Raw genomic sequence first — 15,997 nt, forward strand, 5'->3', positions numbered from 1 at the left:
ATTTGAGGCTGAAAAGGAGTTTCTGAAAGGTTATGATTTATTGTTACTATTTTGAGGTCTAGCCGGTGGCAAGAATCGTTAAAATGGAACTGAAATTGGAATTGGGTATTACTAATATTTATTTCAACTATTTATAATTAAAGAACGTTGACAAAAAAAATCGATTTCCTTCTGTGATAATTATTTTATAATTAAGTTTTTATATTAGAAAAAGATTTTGAGTTCAGTTTTTACGGACAATTACCACTAGAAATGAAAACAGATCATGTTAGGACAAACTTTACAATTAAAAATGTTGAGTTTGAAAAATAAGAGTGAATACTCCAATCGGCTCCTGACAATTACTTCGAAAGGATAACGAGACTCCAAAAAAAAAACACTCAATCAGGCCCCTAATATTTTTTTTGGGACTGATTAGTCCCTATGCCAAAAAAAATAACATTGACTTTTTTTGGCACAAGGGCCTCGTTGTCCTTTCAAAGTAATTGTCAGAGACCGGGTTGAATTTTTTTTTTGTCAAGGGCCTCGTTGTCTTTCAAGATAATTATCAGGACTGTTTTGGGTTTTTCTCGAAAAAGAGTTTAATTTATTGACGATGACAAATATGAGTTTGATTGGGTTAAAAATTTATTTTGTGTTTGATTGTTGTATTGTTGTGTAGGCCCAAAAGTCATTGGTGTAGCCCAAACATGGAATACAAGGCCAAAAATTCATGAAGCCCAATAAGAAGAACAATATGTACATAGAGTTGCTAACAAGGACCAAGCCCACAAGCCTCAAACAAAAACTCCATCAGCTGCAATGTTAAAGCTTAGGAAGGAAAATGGAATTCACATCTGAATCTATCATCGAAGAAGAAAGAGGAAAAGGTCAAATCACATTGGAGCCATGAATCAAGCGTAATCAGAAGGAAGAGGTAAAAGCTTTGCATAGCTTAAATCCTCCTTCCCTCTCTACATACATTTCGGATAACAGCAAAAAAAGGAGGTCACTTCAATCTGCTGTGAATCAATAGTTGATATTGAAATTTGGGGGTAAAACACAAAATTAAGGGTTTGAATTTGGCAAATATTTTAGGCAACTCATTTCAATAAGCATGCTGCTGCTCATCTATGCTGTGCTCTAAATCCCTAATTTCTGGTCTGATTTATTGAAAGAAAGAGAAGACTTAAAGCTGGTTCAAGATTTAAGGAGTTGACTTAGCTCAGAAAATCCTAACCTTGGCAATCTTACTCCATACAAAAAGACAATCTGAATCTCAATTTGAAAGAGAGGAGAGAGCCCAAAGTTCAGAGTTTCAAAAGCACCAAACACACATTTCGAGCTTCAAGTTTTAGGATAGAAGGATGCATTTGAGAGTGCTAGATTCGGGTTCAGAGTTCGAGCTGTTCAATATTGTCTCCTTCATGGTTTATTATTGCATATTCAGTTTTCAGTTTGAATAAATTACTATTTGTACCCACAAAAGAGATACAGACGCTGACAAATGTACTCATATAAGAATAAAACGATAATTGTAACCACGGAAGATGATCTCCGTGTGCCAAGAGTAGCCAGACGTTGGTTACGTAATTGGTCTGTTAAGGTATACTCTTGGCATACGAAAATCATCTTCCGTGGTTACAATTGTCGTTTTATTCTTATATAGGTATATTTGTCGACGTCTGTGTCTTTCATCGATACAAATGGTAATTTATCCTTTCAGTTTTCTGTATTATCTTTCTGTGCTTTAGTTTTAATGAAAAATACCTATAACTATCTAAGTGAGGCATTGAGAAAAAAAAAAAGGCAAAGAGAGAACACTTATTGAGAAAAGTCAAAATTTATTTTTAATATCTTTCAATTGTTTTTCTATTTTGTGTTATGAATATGTGAGATATCCCTTGTTATGGTAGGTGAGCATTTAGTGTGTTGTAAATTTAGAAAGTGAACCTAGCTAAATCAAATTTGGGTTGAAACTTGATTTGTTTCGGATAGGATTAGGTTGAATTTTTGAGAATTGGTATTTGTAACACTTGAAAAGATAATGAAAATTCTGTCGCTGTTGTGATGGAAACTGAATGTAGGCTTCATTGCACAAAGTAGCTAAATCAGAATACCTGGCTGTGTCATTTTTTCTTTTCACTTCTGTTTCAGTTTTTATTTTTTGAGATGCATAATCCATCACGCAAATAAAAAGCTCAGTTTTAGTTTGTGTTTTGAGAAGCTATTAATCAAGATTTAGAAAAAAGTCATAGATTCAACTCTCTTCTTTAGCTCATTCAGAAACTTCAAAAAGTCATGTCTATGTTGTAGTTATTTAACCTGAAATTAACTCGTGATCTACTAAAGGCTTGTTAATTTTGCTTGAGTTTGATTTCCTAAGACAATTTTTTTTTATCTCTAGTTAGACTTGAAATTTTTTTTATCAAATTGCCATATCGTGGTTCTGCAAGTGGAATGAGCTATGAAGTCCGAAAAGATAGGAAAGAGTTTCTATGCATTTGCAGTAGCAAAATTAAAATTGACCAAGTTGGACTTCTTAAAGATGTTAGTGATTTTGTTTATTCAAAGGCAGTTCAGCTTTTCCTAGAACTGAAATCAAATGAAAATAAATATCCTTCAGCTTTGGATCCTGTGAAAGGTATTATCATTTACTATTTTGGGTTTTAAAAAACTATTAGAATTTGATCATTTTTCCACTTATATAACAAATAAATCATGTGTAGTTGAAAATTGGAAGAAAAAAAGAATAATGAAAAGGAAGAAAAAATCATGTAAATTTCTCTTGTCAATACCACCAAATTCGACTTGGCTTTTGGGCATCTTAAGTTGAAAAAGCATGAAAGATGGCTGAATTATAGAAGCCATTTGTTTGCCAATTGATTTTTAAAACAGTTGTGACCTGCAAGCTGTAATGCTGATAGTTTTAGACTTGAGGCTGTTTTTCATACTCATTTGGGTGTAGAAACATGAACATTTTCATCTTGTAACGTTTGGACTAGGGTTGTAAGTGAGTTGAGCTGAGTTGAGATAGACCAAGCTCAAGCTCGGCTCACAAAAATTGAGTTTGGCTCATGGCTCAGCTCATTAATAATCGAGCATATTTTTTAAACTCAAGTTCGGCTCACCGAAAGCTCATGAGCTGGCTCAAATTATAAAAACATAAATACATAATCTATAATTCTATATCAATAAATTATAACTTATATATTTTAAAAAATATTTAAAAAGATCAATTTTATATATTTCTATCTATCAATAAATTATAAATTTTTTATTTATGTCCTACATCAAAATTATATGTAAAAAATAAATACAAAATTTCAAATAATTAAGATCATTAATATATATAATATTAAAAATATAGATTAAATACATATAAGATATGTGTATATATATAATCGAGTCAGTTCACGAGCTAATGAGCTGAGCTTATCCAAGCTCAAGTTCGACTCATTTAATTTATGAGCTTAATTCTAAGCTCAAACTTGGCTCACTAGCTCACGAGCTCAGCTTATTGAGCTATTAATGAGTCGAGTTCGAGCTAACTCATGAGCTGACTTGACTCACTTACAGCCCTAATTTGGACAAATTGTTCTCGTTATAAAACCTAGACTTAATCGAGTATCACTTTAAATTTGTTTCAGATCTTAAGCTGAGAGATGTGGTACTTGTAGCAACATAGCACAAATGGACTAAGTTGTTAGAAAAGATGTCTCAGAATCAATGTCATGGGTGTATAAAATTGGAAGAGCACCTAAAGTCAGCTAAAGAGATGAAGAAGCACAAAAAAGAAGTACATGCTCTTCAGTTTCAAATTTCTGATGATGCTCTTCAGCTATTTTGCTATTTTGATTGAAAACTTGCTCATTACTATTTAATTTATTATTATTCTAGTTTTTAAATCTTACATGACCCTCTTCCTTGCTGTCCTCTTTCGTATTCAAACTTATGTTTGCTTCTGGCTTTGCAGGCTGAAACACTCCTTCGATATTTGAGAGAATCAAGACAAGAAGCATCGTCTTCAAGTTTTTAAGGTAGAGTTATTACTACTAATACTTAGGGAGGTAATTAATTATACAATGTAATTGGTTATTATATATATATATAGTGTTTTTGCTTGTTTGTACAGTGTGTCCAACATAGTTTGAACGATGTCTATTGAATTTAGAAGCAGCTTAGCGAGTTATAATAGACTGACACCTTAGATGCATGGATTTTAGCTAGGTTTGGGATTTTGCTTTCCCTTGTTCAATTTGTTATGTTTCCCTGGAGCTACCTGGTTGTGTTTGGATTTTTTTTTTTTTTTTAAATTAGGTTGTTAAATTTTCTTTGTTTTTAATGACCCTTGTTTTGTGAAAAGGGTTGCTGATTGTATCATTGTATGTTAATTTTCCTGCTTTTAGTGGAAGTACGGTCCTTTTACTACACTATTACCTCTGGAATGTTTAGTGATTAGTGTTCATAGTCTCCTATGGTCTAAACTCTAAACAGAGCTTGAGTTTCTTATATTGGATGTTGCTGAATGTATTGCCTAATTTATAGGCTATTAGATGAACTCTATCTGCTTAACACTTTGGATGTAACTCTCGACTGAAGCTGGTATTCGAGAGAATCTTCTGTAAGGTATGTTTAGTTATAGGGTATATATAAAGTTGTATATATAATATGGAGTTGATTTGCACTGATTGCTTGTTTGAGAACCAACTGGATGATGATCTTGAACCAGAAGAAGCAGTGGCATTAATAGGTAAGCAGGACTTTCCTAAGCTGTAAGAGGTAAGCAACTTCTTCATCATTAATCTTATCTTAGGACAAGATACATGCACATATGATTAAGAAGAAGAATGTTGGTAGGGTTTTGTGACTAGGCATTGCGAGTTAAAATGATGAAGTAGCTTCAATTTCACTTTGGCTCTTTATAGACAGGTATTTATAGGTGTTAAATATAGTTATCAAAAAGTCAATCATCGAACCGATAAGGTTACTAAGTCATTGGATTAACTGGTTAAATCGATAGAACTGATTTTATGTAAATAAAAAATATAAAATAATTAAAAATCTAAAATTAAAATTTAAAATACATATCTTTACTAATATTTTAAAAATATTCAAGTTTCAACAAATTATAATTAACACATTATATTATAGTCAATAAATTATAATTCGGTTATTATTAAATAAGTGTATAAAATATTAATATTTTTCATAATAAATATTTTTTAATTTTATTTGGAAAACAATTGTATTTATTGATGATGACAAATATGTGATTGGGTTATGTTTGATGGTTGTATTAGTTGTGCAGACCCAAAAGTCATTGGTGCATCCCAAACAATAGAACCACAAGGCCAAAAAATCCGCAAGCCCAATAAGAAGAACAATATGTACATAGAGTTGCTAAAAAGGACCAAGCCCACAAGCCTCAAACAAAAACTTCATCAGCTGCAATGTTAAAGTTCAGAAAGGAAAATGGAGTTCACTTCTAAATCTATCATCCAAGAAGAAAGAGAAAAAAAAAAAAAAGTCAAATCACATTGGAGCCATGAATTAAATCTAGGGCAGATCAAGCGAAGAAAAAGGTAAAAGCTTTCCATAAACATGCAAATCAATTACTTGCTTATTCCTCCCTCCTTCTGCACATACACTTTTTAGCTTTAATCAATATTATTGCATATTCAGTTTTCTGTATTATCTTTCTGTGTTTTAGCTTTAATAAAAAAAGGCATATAAGTGAGGTATTGAGAAAAAAAAGCTAAAAAGAGAAAAGGCAAAGAGAGAACACTTGGAGAGAAAAATCAAAATTTATTTCTAATATCTTTTGATTGTTTTTCTGTCTTGTTTATCATATTTTCTAAGTTTGGTGAGCACTTTGTGTCTTGTGAATCTAGGGAGGGAACCTAACCAAGTTAAGCTTGGGTTGAAGCTTAATTTGTCCCTTGATAGGATTACGTTGAATTCTTGAGAATCCATGTTTGTAACACTTGAAAAGATAGTGAAAATTCTGTTACTGTTGTGGTGGAGACAGTTTCATTGCACAAAATAGCTGAATCAGGATACCTGGTTGTGCATCTTCTCTTCTAAGCTCTGTTTCAGTATTTATTTTTTTTTGAGACAAAATAAAATTGTTTCCTGCACAATCCATCATGCAGTTAAAACAGAAGCTCAGTTTCAGTTTGTGTTTTGAGAAGCTATTAGTCAACATTAAAAGAAGACCATGCCTATATTGCAATTATTCATTTCTTCTCATTTTTTTGTGTTGATGGGCCATTCATTCCATTCATTGCTTTTGAAGCTGAGAATAAACAAATCAAAATGACAAGGATTATAAAAGGTTCACACAACTAATTAAGTGATGGGCCTAAACATTGCTTGAATGCTGGTTAAGTTATATATAAAAAAAACATTGAGACTTAGACTAAAAAACCCACATCCATGAAAGGATGAATACCATCGTTGGATCCGAGTCATTCATCGCCGCTGCTCTTCGGAGAGATATAGATGGTTGTTCCGGCCTCGCCGGCTTGCACCCCTGTTCGCTGCGCGTCTTCCATTTGCCTGCAACTCTGGAGGAAAACGCGTCCGTCATCGCTGGCGCGGAGGAGGGCCATGGTTTTGCTGATGAATCGAAGACCTCACGCTCGGAGATCTACCTTGCTGCCGGAGAAGTACGGCGAACCAGAGCGGGGACCAGTACAATCAATTTTGTGAAAAACAATACCAAACAAAAGCAAAGATTTGTTTTTGGTATACAATAAAAGCGAAGTTTATTCACAAAAATTGTCATTTAAAAAATAACAGGCCCATTATATATTTAGATCCACAAGTTTAGATGTTAATCACCAAAAAAATTTTCAATTAAGACTTTTCATTTTGTGAAATAATGATTTGAAAAAAAAAAAACTGTAAATATTAATCATTCAATTACAAACATAAACAAATTACAATTAGATTAATAGTCATAATTAAATTGTTAAATAAAAATTTATTTTTCTATATTCATTTAAATAAAAAATTCTGATAAAAAATACACACAAGTAATGAAATCACTAAAATAGAATGCAAAAATGTTTTTATCCATCCAAATGATTAAATTAGTTATTCTAAAATGCATATTTCTCTAGTTATTCATTAAAAAATTGAAAAAAAATGTTTTTAGATTGATATTAGTTATTTAGTTTTACTTTATGGTTATGATATTATGATTGTTAATAACATTTTTTTGTGAGTCACTCCAACTTAACAAAACTATTTAAAAATCTCTCACTTGATAACCTTTATAATTATAATAATAGAAATGCATCTTTTTTTTATTTTAAATTTTGAGGACCTGAAATAACCATTTTTTTTTTTTTGGTTTGGAACCATTATTTATAATGGTTTGGTCTTTTTTTAAGTAACAATAATAATGTGGTCCTTATTTTCTGAAGTTTACATCAAAAGCCCAAAATTTATTCCTCCAACAAATCATTTTATGAAAAACAAATTTTAGCATAAATAATTTGGACAATTATGAATGAGAAAGTCTATTATGCTCCAAATATGGGTAATAATAACCATTTTACTAGAAACGAAACCATTTTACCAAGTTACCATCATTTGAAGTTTACATTTTGTAGCTAGAAGCCAAAATCAAGATTCCATGGAGCATAACCTTTCCATGTGCTACTATTCACATGTGAAATTTTTGTCCCGATTGGAAATCAGTCTCGGAGTCACTTATTATGCAACCCGCATAACAAGTTCTTCCTGCACAGTCAGAGTCAAAGTCAACGGTTCAATCTTCAAATAAAATTAGAAAAAATATAGGGTACCAACATATTATCTGTCAACTTCTGCCAACTCTTATTTATATGCTGTTGGTAATGTAGTGGAACCGATAAAATTATTATTTGACCAACCTCAATTTTACACTTAGACCACACAGCAGCCAGGCAGGCAAGTGAGGGTCCCTATATAAATAAATTAAGAGACCAATCAACTTACAAAAGGCCCACACCAATTATCTGATCTTCCCCCAACATACACAATATCAAAATGGGCAAATCGGCTCTTTGGGTCACCACATTCACCCTCGTGTTGACGGGCTTCCTGACGGCCCGGGCTCAGGCAGAGGCAAACTTCAAGTGCAGCAGCAATACAAACGCCACGTGTCGAGCTCTAATAGACTACTCTAGCCAGAATGCGACCACGCTCCGAGACATCCAGAAGCTGTTCAACGTGAAGCACCTCCCGGACCTATTGGGCGCAAACGCCAACACGATCCCGGAAAACGCGTCAGGCAGTTACAGCGTGGCGCCCAAGCAGGTAGTTAGGATTCCGTTTCCGTGCACGTGCAGTAACGGAACGGGGCTGTCGAACCACGTGCCGTTGTACAAGATCAAGCCTGGTGATGGCTTGGACGAAATGGCTCTCAAAGGTATTTCATTTTCCCTTCTATTTTTTTTTTATAATTTTCATGCATAGACCTTATGAATATATCTTAACATATTTATATTTTTTCAGACAAAAGTAGTATATGTTATAAATTATATTATAAAAATTATAATTAATTTGTATGTATTTTGATTTGTCTCTGTAGCTAAAATCTTATATGTAATAAACTTTATCAAAACATTATTATATCCCCCTTTAGGGTTTATTAATGGTAAAATGAATTGTCACTTTGTCAGGTATGGCTCTGAAGATGTTATGTCTCAGAGATGAAGATTGCAAAACTATGACTTGTACCCCTGGCCCAAAGCCCTGCAGAAAGGAATGCTTTGCTGGACTTTGCGTTTGTAACTGCTAGAGAAGGACTATATGGTTTAATAAAAATAAATGTTAAGATTGTCTTATGTATTTTAAAATTTAAAATTAAAATATTCAATTTTAAAAATTTTAAAAATTAATTTCGATAATTACTCAAAATTTTATATTAATATTAGTTTTGACTTTTAATATATAAAGCCATTTTAATTAGAGCTACTACATTACTAGGTTTAAGATGAGAAATTATGTACACACCTCTTTTTATTATGATATAAAATAAATTTTTTATTTTTTCTAATTTTTAAAATTATTTTTAATACCAAAAGTGAAAAAATTTTAAATATATATATATATATATATATATATATATATATATATATGTGCACAAAAAAAATATATATAATATTCCTCGTCTAAAATGTCTTCAAACAAAAAGTAAGTTATTGTCAATCTTATAAACAATATAGTTGATTAATTTTATTAGTGAGACTAAAAATAAATATAAAAGAGAGAATAATAAAGAATTAAAAATCATACTTTATATTTTTAAATTTTTTAAAATTTAATTACTCTACTAATTTTTATAATTTGACAAAATTTTTAATTAAATTTTTATACTTTTTTTTTCTTTTAATTGAGTCATTTCCCTCGTGCCCGTACAACAAGTACAACGCAAACAGTGACTAACTCAAGGTGGAGTTAGTAGTGAAGCAGCATGTGCACGGCACGCACCCATAATTTTGAATGAGTGGTCCCCCACGTGTACCCTCCTCCTAACCACGTGCTTCTGTGCCCCCGTACCAATTAGGAGCACCCTACCACTACCATACAATAGACTGTATTGAGTTGGGTTCTTTTCATTTTGTGTCACAACTCACACTCACGCACCCTGCCACATGCGTCAAACCAAGTGTGCAACTCATTCAACTTAAAAACATTGGGTTTCAAGGTTGTGTCACAAATTATTTACAAGAGAAGTAACCGAGATAAATCTCATAACTCATTCACAAATCACAACTAACCTTGCTTTTGGATAATCACCATTCATATTTCACATGCGTCATTTTTAAATTATTTCTCTTTTATCATTTGAAGTAATTTGACACATGATTTATTTTCGATTAAATTAGTGTATATATAGAGCAGGATTAATTTATCCGATTTTTTTTCTTTTAATCGTAATGAGGCAAGTTGTTCAATGAAAAAGTATACCTTTTTTTTGCTCCCCGCCCCCTCTTCTTCTTCTCTCACACAGGCGCTCTTCCAAGCTCCATAACACATTTTCTTAAAATTTAGCTTCAAATTAAATAAAATTATAATATATTAGCTTAAATTCGTGTAAGTTATAAAATCAGATATTTTAGTCTTCTATATTTTAAAATACACAAAATACTCTTTAATGTTTATTTTTGTTAGACAATATAGTTTCTTTTCGTTAGTAATTGCCGTTAATGACTATCGGAAAAGAATTATATTATCTAACAAAAATAAATATTGAGACTGTTTTGTGTATTTTAAAATCTAAAATTAAAATATTCAATTTTAAAAATTTCAAAGACCGATTTAGATAATTACTCAAAATTTTATCTTGATATTAATTTTGACTTTTGATATATGAAAAAAATATGTCAAATAATTTTTAACTATATTACATAAACACAAAAACACATCTAATATTAAAAGTTCATATTTAGTATTCGTGGAAAAAATTAAGTATTCAATTATGACAAATTTGACTATTCTTTTATATTCACATGGATTATTTAGGTGATAATTATTTTATTAAAAAATTGTGTAAAAATAGCATATTTAATTATATATAAATTCAAGTAGATGATTATTTATCCTCATAAAATATTTTTGCATGTAAAATATACAAATATATAATAATTAAATTTGTGATATATCTTTTATTTTGTTTGAGATAAAATAAATATAATTAACAATAAATAATTTACTTAAGTGATTATTCTAATAAAAAATGTTTAATTTTATAATATTTATTTATTCAAATTTACAATAATATTTTTAATTTATTTTAATTAATAAAAGAATATAAATCACAAAGCAACTAAGCATATATATTCAATATTAAGAATGATGTTAAAATCCAATTGGACACTCATAAAATCTTATGTATCATGCCAATAAATTATAATTCAAATGCCATAATCTTTCCCTACTCAATTAAAAAGTTACGAACATCCATTAACTACTCTTGATTGACGTTATCAGCTTTTTCATTTGTCTCTCAAGTTAGGCAACATGATTTGTACGAATAATATGTAATGATTAAAATAGATATAACTTAATATTGAGATTATTATTTACTTAATATTGAGATTATTTTATTTGAGTAAAATGATATAACGTATAATATGTAATGATTAAAATAGATAATTTAAATTTAGTTAATATTTTAAATTCTATAAATAAAAATAAATAACTCAATCAAATTATTTTGTAATATATACAAATTAAATTTATTTTTAAAATATTATTAAACTTTGAAGGTCTTCTGAAAAGGAACTCTTTCTCCTCAAATTGCGTATGGAAACTTTCTCTCACCCTTCACTGTTCTATGACCCCACTTCTCTTCTGTACCAAGTACCATAATATCATCAACATAATTTCTTTTTTAGGATTTGGATTCAGCCCAAAAGACATTGCATGTGTTTTTTTTTTATTTGTTTTTTCTTCATTTTGAACGTATATATGTCATTGATAAAAAACTATTATACGTTTCACAAATTAATTTTTTAGGCGATTTTCCTCAAAATTTGCATATTTTATATTTTCATTCGAATTATATGCAGCAGTATGACATGTACACAAACACAACCGTGATGTATATCACTACATTGCCGGATTTTATATAGAAGAATGTTAGGGACAGCAATTTTGATGTTTTGTAACTATCAATTAGTCATCAATAGTATTTTTAATGGTGTGAGATTACATTTGATAGTGGGAGATCACTCACTTTTGTTTTGATGGTTAAGTGCTGGCCAGAAAACACAAAAATTGATGGCCTTCTAGATTTTTCCTTTTATATATATTCATTTCACTATTAATTTTTCAATAATTACTTCATCCAAAAATTAAGGGATATAGAAAATCGCTCCACTAAAAATTGCTCTTTCATTATTTTTTATTTTTCATCATTCTTTAAATCTTTATTTTTTTTCTCTACCCATTTAGATAGTGTAAATTTATCTTGTACTCTAAATACACATATTAAAATTATAAATTAAAAATAAATTATTAAAAATATAAAAAAATTAAATTTTTAATATTTATTTTATATTTATTAAAAAGATTTAAAATCTTCTTTTACTGATGATAAATTTATTATGTATCTTAATGATACATGTTAATGTTAGTTAAACTCTAATAATAATATACTGTATACAGACTTAATGGCATTTCAAGTTAGTAAAAATAGATACTCTGTTTGTAAACTTTTGTTTTGTTGTACATGATCGTGTTAGCTAGTTTAAATTAATAATAAGTGTCACTCTTATACTACATGTAATTCTTAAAAATTATAATAAAAGAGTAAACAATTTTAAAAATATTAGAAAGAATCCTAGTAGTTTTGTGAAAATTTGTTATAAAAAAAATAGTGATGATAATAAAGGATTAGTTGACGTGTTATATTGATTCTTATTCCAAGTCAACATTTTATTTGATGTGTGACATGTGCAAGGATGCAAGATTTGAATGGCGACAAAATTAAAGTGAAGGGTTGTGCCTATAAAATGAAAAGCCCACACACACATACTTCCATAACACATAACATAAATGGCAAAATCTTCATTGTTACTTGTTTGCGGGCTTCTCATGTTGGTCGTAGCTTCTGAATCTGGTATTCTCCTCTCTCTATTTTTAATTTTCTTCTTCATTAGTTCTTAGTATTTTTGTATTAATTCCTCCCTGGGAAAATAAGTATCATTTAAAATATTATTTAGTCAAACGAGGGTGATGGATAAGTCAATAAAATTTTTTTCTTTTCACTTGTTCATCTCTTTGGTTCTTACTTCTTAGTATTTTTCTTAGTTCTTTTCTCGAAAAATAAGTATATTTTAAAATATAAATAATAATATTATAATTTATTGTCTAAGAAATTTTCATCAAGACAATTTAGTCTTTAATAAATTTTATTAATCAAATGAGTCTCTAATTTTTTTTACATAAACTAATTTCTATGCCAAATTTTGTTTAAAAAATTAGACAAATCAATATTTATTATTATTTATTAAAGATTTAATTATTCTAAAGTTTCTATAGTTTTGTTAAATTTGTAATTAGATCATTTTATTTTTTTTCAATTGGATCCATACACTATTTTTAATTTTGTAATTAGGTCCTTTTTATGTTAAAAATATTAAAATTAATAGAATATTTTTTTAAAAAAATATGTGATCCAAAATTTAATTAAGTTATTAGTTATAGATACCTTCAATTTGTGAAGAAATATTAGTTAATTTTGATATTTTTATACTAGAAAGTATCTAATTACTAAATTAAAAGTAGTGTAAGGACCTAATTAAAAAAAATTATAGCAATTTAATTGTAAATTTAATCAAATCATAAGAACTAACAGTTTTTTATTGAAGACATAATAGTTTCTGAGAATTTTTTTTTTTTTTATATTTATCTCTTTGTATAGACAAATAATTTGATGTGAAAATTAATTATTTGTCTAACGAAATAAAAATTTTAGAACTGATTTGTCGACTAAAATTTATTAAAACTTACTTGTTCGACTAAAAAGTTTTTAAAGATTGATTTGAAGTAAATATATCTTAATATATTTATAAAAAAAAAAAATTCAGACAAAAGTAGTATATGTTATAAATTATATTATAAAAATATAATTAATTTGTATGTATTATGATTTGTCTCTGTGTTAGACAAAATATTATTTTCATAAGAAAATTATAAAAATAAATAATTAGTTGTTTAGTAATGTTCCTATATATAATATTTATATCTATTTTAAATTAAATTAGATCATTTGATAGTTGGTTATTTATTTAAATTTTGAAATTAACAGCAAGCAAGAAGTGCGGGAACAGCTACAAGAAATTCAAATTTCCTGTAAGTGGTGTACAAAGAGTAACTGCCCATTGAAATTAGGCTAGTCTATAAATAGAGCTTTAGGAACACGTTGTAATGAGTTCAGTTCTTCTTGGAAAACACTTAGAGACCCAAAAACGCTCTCAGCCCCTTGACATCACAGAGTAAAATTGGGAATCTTAAGTAATTCCTCTGAACTCAAACACTTGTATTTTGCTTTCTTTCAGTTTTTATTAATAAAATTTATTTACTTTTACGTCTTTTTCTCTTTTACGTTCATGTTTCTTCTTTCATCTTCTTTTTAATTTCCTGTTTGTTTTAATTTCTGCATTTTACTTTGCCTCCGGCACCTTGTATGTTTTCCTTTTTATCTTTAATTTTACTTTTGAAACTACAATTGAGACTTTGAGACACCCACAAAAAGAGTCGTTTCCGCTCCTTGAATTAAGATTGTGAAACAAAACTCGAAAATTGTTGATTTATTTGTTGTTAACAATGGAACAAAAATTTGAGTAAAACAAATTGGCACGCCCAGTGGGACCTTGTCAATAGATTGTAGTTTGTCAAAAGAAAAATCAAGAGTTTTGAATTTGCATGTGGTTGCGTAGTGGTAAATTCGTGCGTCCAGAGCCAAGGAAATCAGCGTCAGTTGACATGTCAAATACTTCTGCAGCATCTTCTTCTACTTCTAGTGATGAGATTAGAGAAAATGAATCCGGGAATTCTCCTGTGATTTCAAATGCAGAGCCTACCTTGATGTCAGTGAGGCATGATGGCGTTGGCCATGCCCATACAGGGTTAAATGCAACTCACATAAATACCATGGGGTGGCCGCCATATGGCTTGCCACCGGGGTATGTCCCCTCCATGGTGACACAAGGATTGCTTGTGCCTCTCTACTCAACTTTTCAAAATCCTCTTTATCAAAATCCATATGGCATGTCAAATGTACCTGTTTCTGGGGTGTCAGGTTCACACGTATCACAACAAAATTTTTCACATGCTATTAATACAGGAAATAACGGTGCATCTAATTCTACTACGTCCACTGTCACTAGGGTAGAAAATTCCAGACCTGTATTTCCTGACATGTCAAGAGCAATGCCTGTTAATCAACCTAGTCAAACTGTGGGATCTTTAGCAAATATTAGGCAGCAGATGGATGAAAGCCACCATGATCTAGTAAACATGTTAACTCATCAAATGGTGACAGTTTTAAATCCTCTTCTAGAAAACACAAACACTAGAATTGAACAATTAAATAGGCAAGTCAATAGGATTGCCACTGTGGTGAATTTAGAAGAAAATGATAACTTGGGTTTAAGATTTGATAATGTCAATCAGAACGGTGGAGCAATTCCTAATTATGATGTTCATATGCCTAGACAGGGTCAAAATGCTGATGATATGTTAGAAAGACTTAGACAAAATAACTTAGGGGGGCATTATAATCTAGCAAGAAATGTTGAACAAGTTTTAAACCGTTTGGGATTTAATGTTGGTTGCTTGAATAGGCCATATTTTGTGTCTGCTTTTCCTGAGTGTGTCCAACAAGCAGAGCTCCCAAGGGGTTGGAAAATTCCGAAATCCCTTACAAAATTTTCTGGAGAAGAAAATGAATCTACAGTAGAGCATATTGCTCGATATACGGTTGAAATTGGGGAAGCAGCTTCTAATGAATATCTCAAGATGAGATACTTTCCTTCTTCTTTAACAAAAAATGCATTTACATGGTTCTCTAACTTGAGACCAAATTCTATTCATTCTTGGGCGCAGTTGGAGAGAAATTTTCATGATCAGTTTTTTCGAGGTGAATTGAAAGTTAGTCTTACGGATTTATTCTCTGTCAAACGTGCAGAAGGAGAATCCATTGATACCTATTTGGCGCGGTTTAGAAACATGAGGAATAAATGTTTTACTCCGATTCCAGAATCTGAAGTTGTCAAAATGGCCACTAATGGGCTAGAATTCGGAGTTAGGAAGAAACTTGTTAATCAACATACTTTAGATCTTTCCCAATTAGCTGAGAGAGTAAGACAGATAGAACAAATTAAGAAAGAAAAAGAAAATTTTAAAAGGGGTTCAAAAAAGGTTGCATATGTTGATTGTTTTTCCGATAGTAGTGATTCAGATGAAAAAGAGATTTATATTGCTGAATTACGTGGGGGTCCTCCTTATGTAT

The 15,997-nt window shown here is 30.1% G+C and overlaps 2 long non-coding RNA genes across 2 annotated transcripts; both read left to right on the forward strand.

Moving 5' to 3' along the window:
• Window positions 1-5,304: 5,304 nt before the first annotated feature.
• On the forward strand, window positions 5,305-6,053 carry LOC148575574 (uncharacterized). Its single transcript, XR_015902183.1, has 2 exons — window positions 5,305-5,564; window positions 5,874-6,053. It is a non-coding gene; the product is annotated as an uncharacterized LOC148575574 (long non-coding RNA).
• A 6,466-nt stretch (window positions 6,054-12,519) lies between these two features.
• On the forward strand, window positions 12,520-14,071 carry LOC148575575 (uncharacterized). The gene is made up of 2 exons (XR_015900168.1): window positions 12,520-12,601; window positions 13,793-14,071. It is a non-coding gene; the product is annotated as an uncharacterized LOC148575575 (long non-coding RNA).
• Window positions 14,072-15,997: the final 1,926 nt, after the last annotated feature.

The sequence above is a fragment of the Arachis ipaensis genome, chromosome B1 (genome assembly GCF_059453495.1).
Source record: "Arachis ipaensis isolate K30076 ecotype BB chromosome B1, ASM5945349v1, whole genome shotgun sequence".
Classification (NCBI taxonomy): domain Eukaryota; kingdom Viridiplantae; phylum Streptophyta; class Magnoliopsida; order Fabales; family Fabaceae; genus Arachis; species Arachis ipaensis.